Source organism: Phaethon lepturus, unplaced genomic scaffold (genome assembly GCF_000687285.1).
Source record: "Phaethon lepturus isolate BGI_N335 unplaced genomic scaffold, ASM68728v1 scaffold4080, whole genome shotgun sequence".
NCBI lineage: Eukaryota > Metazoa > Chordata > Aves > Phaethontiformes > Phaethontidae > Phaethon > Phaethon lepturus.
The window spans coordinates 55589-59677 of NW_010512523.1; the positions used below are offsets into that span (position 1 = coordinate 55589).

Consider the following 4089-nt stretch of genomic DNA (forward strand, 5'->3'; position numbering starts at 1 on the left):
GAATGATGCTATTATTCAAAAGAAAAATCAATTCTTTTGTACTCCTCCCAAGATGCAAGTTGAACCTTCTACTCTTTCCTTCCTTTCTTCCTCCCAAACAGTAACTAACCTAGTAGTTCAGGTGCTAAAGAAGTCACAAGATTTTACAGAATTTAAAGATAGTACAGGACTTAAAGAATATATGCACTAGGAATATTTTATGAATACTCGGTACAAGAGAAGTTATACTAGCAAGGGAGCATTTCGACAGAATGACAGCAACAGCCTTAACAAGCAAACCAAGCTAAACTAAAAGAGGAGTTGCTGGTATTACTGCATTATTATTCTCAACTTAGTGCCTGTCAGTTGAAGCACAGATATTAATTATGTACATGTGGTTATTCCACCACATCCCATGGTGAATTAACTTACCTGAAAGTGCTTTAAACCTGGCATGGTTATAGACCAGATCCAACTTCATTTTGGATGACTGGCATACACATCTATCTCATCTCTGTCTTATCATTCTCTCTCCAGCACCTGTGACTCTAATCCAGCTTCCAGACTGGACATCCACATTATATTCCAAGTCAAGAGGGATAAGAGAAGCTAAGGAAACCATAACCGCATGAGTTATGAGTTGGGTATGAGGGAAACAATGAAACAAGAGACACTGGGTAGAGAGGGCTGGAGGAATCTGTGGTAGCTACCTCACATATGCTACCACCATGCGCAGCCTGGTAGGAAAAAAGCACACTGCAATGTGGAAAGCCAAGAAGAAAACACTATCAACTGAGGGTGTTAAGTCTGGGGAGTGGCCAGCGTGTGACAGGAGGATAAGATGACCTTTGCTAGAACCTGAATGTGGAGAAGTACTCTATTACACAGGGACGAAAGAGGTTCACTTATTACCAATTTCAAAGCTCCTATGACAAATGGTAACTTGTTAAGCCACAGTAATTCAATTATGTTTTCTCACATGTCTGTAATTGCAACTACATTACAAGCTGTGCTGGTAACAGCTATGTCAGTCAAGGATTAAACTTCTGCAGGAACACCTCTGTTGATGAAGGCAGTGAATAAGCTTTCTAGTATCACTAATAAGGCATAAGGCATACAAAGTGCAAGAACTTCTCATCCTCCTTTTTCTATATGCTAAGGAAAACACTGTACATTTTTGCCCTTTTTTTCCCCTACACAAAACTAGAAAGTCTTCTTTCTTCTCAATAACCGGCAAGTCACTGAAATGCAGTTTTCTGGTTGTTCACATTGAATTCTGTGGAGGACCTAGGAGCAGAATGCAATTTTGGAAGTGGCTAATTAGCTTGTAGGGAGCTCCAGAACGGGGGATCACTCCTAATTTGCAAAGCCTCCAAATAGAAGTGATATAATGCCTTTATAAAAATGCTTAACAAATAAAACCTGCAAGCAGATGACATCTCTCTTACATTTCTTATACAGGTCCCTGCAGTATTTAAAAAGAATAACTTGAAAGCTTTGCTGTGATCAACATAAAATATGCTGCTCTCCTCACAGTGGTAAGATGGAGTTAATATAGTCCATTTCACTGCTGATCACTTATAAAAAATGGTTTAATGTGTTTAATTAAGTATCGGTAGAAATGGAAAATTCTGAGGTTCAATATATGAACTAAAACATCTGGCTCCTTAGCCTCAGTTTTCTTTACCAACGTACAAAACTAGTAAAGAAAACCAAAAAAGGTAAGAGGGGAGCAGAAGACGGGATGAGAACTCTATCCTAACTGGAACCAGCTACCCTGAAAAGGAGCTTTGATTTTTATTGTACCACACACCTAAAATAGTCGTCTTTCCCAATCTGATAGCTTCTACAGTGCAGATACTCATTAGTTTAAAAAAAATTTAAATTACATATCTGCATCATGAAGAACAGAGTTCAGCAGTTGTAAAGAATAAATCAGCACAAATAAACTTAATGACAAAAATATGTAGCACAAGAACCACTTCACACGTTCAACAGTCAATAAGCCGGCAATACTAAATAATGAGCCTAGCTTGCCACCAAGCCAAAGGACCTCACTTATTTCTACTACGATTGGTTAAAATGTAATTAAGAATCCTCTAGGAACTATAAAAAGACACAGTCATTCTTCATCATAAGTTGCCTAGCTTTAGTTGAAACTAACCTAAAATGCGATGTAATACTGGGTAGTTACTGTATCTTGACCGAAATGCATGTAGAATAATGATAATTTGCATTGTCTGTCAAAATCATTTGAATTGAAACTGTCAGAAATCATGTGGTAGTGTTGCAGATGGATAGTTCAAAGGTAACTGAAAACTTTTTTTCAAATTCAAATTTTGCTGTGGTTTCACCTTAACATTCAGACTTTCAAACACTTGAAGTTTGTCTGAAAACATGCCATACACTGTAATGTTGCCAACAAAAGAATGGGACTCAAGCAGTCAGAAAAGGTACAGAGTAATACTTCTTTTATGGCTCACATTAAGATTATGAAAGAACAAGATTATCCATTATTTAAACAATTCACAGAGTCTGCAATAATATGCACAAGAACTGTAATTCAAACTTGAATATAGACGTTAAAACACAAGTTTGGATCTATCATGCTGAATGAAAAAGTAATCACTTCATACATACTAAGAGAAAAAAATAAAAGAAATTCTGGAAAAAATCGGAGCAGTAGAACATACTTACTTGGTGTGAAAGCAAATCGGTGCTTACATAATTCACAGTATTCTTTTCTGCTGTGTTTAAGCCACTGAACTAAGCTGCAACAAAAAGTGATCACATTAATACACACCATTACATCTCTCTGCCTTATCTCTCCACTAAGGAAAACCAATTCTCTGTTTTCAAACATAAATCAGGATATTGGTACTATGAAGCAGAACTTAAATTAGCATGTTTATTAGTCCATTTAGGCCACCAAGTTTCAAAAAGTGAAAAAGGCAAGCTGACTATGAGTAATAGCAACTCTTCAATTACATCACTTAGATTACTGATAAAGTACATTCTTGGAATACATTACTGAAAAGGCTAATAACTCAAAGCATATACCCTATCATGGACACTCACTAGTGATACCAACCCTTATAAATATTTCAAGATATGACATATACATGCACACAGCTAAGATTTAGAACTGCTGTATTTGTGAAAAAATGGCTATTAAAATACCATCAAAAGGAATCTGTGCTATTGACAAGAATTACAGTTTTCATTTTAGCATTTCCCTGAACAAACATACTCCTCAAAATGACAAAAAAAGTACTAGGGTATTTTTATTTCTTGCCATGAGGTTAGATGATGTTTTTATTCACAGCTATAAGTGGGCAGAAAAACCCCTGACATACTGATTTTTCTGCTTAGTTTTCTTAAAGCTGACATATGAGCAGAACTGTAGTCCTAAACACAAAGTTATCAGTACTTTCTTTTCGTCTGTAATTACTAAATTCTTGTGAACTGTGATGAACCCTCATGTAAAAAATATCAAAACCCCTAACACGTTTCCTCTGAAAATTGGATTTTCTTACTAGTTAACCTGAAGACTTAGGAAGTATTGTTTTTAGAAATATGTTAATGTGTTTTTTAAAAGAAAATATTAAAAAACCCACAAACACAGGACTTACCATTCCTGATGAATAAATTTAATACTGCCAGTACAGACACACGGATGATAGAGAGGTTTCTCAGGAGTTCCTTCAGATCGACAGACTCTGCATATATCTGCTGACAAGGACATAAAGCTTATTACACTACTGCTTAAAGAACTCACATTTAGAAGAAAAATTATACAATTACATTCTAGAAACTTTGCCATGTAGCAAAACGAAGCCAAAATAAATTGAAAGAGGATGAAAGACAGATTTCATCTGATGTAAGACATGAAGACTAAGACATCACCAGAAAAAAAAGCAGTAAGAATGTTATCTGCCTCATCATGTTACAAAATACCCCCAAAACGTCTTATTATATTTTTACAATTTCTGGGAAACAGACACAGTAGAACTACATTCAGATGTGCTTTTTGCCTAAAAAAGTTATCACTAAACCAACACATAGATTGTTGTTTCCTTAACAATCTAAGGATAACCTTTCGAAAAACGG

At 35.7% G+C, this 4089-nt stretch overlaps 1 protein-coding gene across 1 annotated transcript in view; it reads right to left on the reverse strand.

The window, feature by feature from the left end:
• The window catches only part of MARCH6 (membrane-associated ring finger (C3HC4) 6, E3 ubiquitin protein ligase), a 52694-nt gene extending 48990 nt beyond the window's left edge, over positions 1-3704 (reverse strand). Inside the window, exons 1-2 of the mRNA XM_010287296.1 lie at positions 3612-3704; positions 2677-2750 (exon numbers count right to left, since the gene is read on the reverse strand). The gene's annotated coding sequence lies outside the window, so the exon portion shown is untranslated. The remainder of the gene's footprint in view (positions 1-2676; positions 2751-3611) is intronic.
• Between the last annotated feature and the right edge of the window lie 385 nt (positions 3705-4089).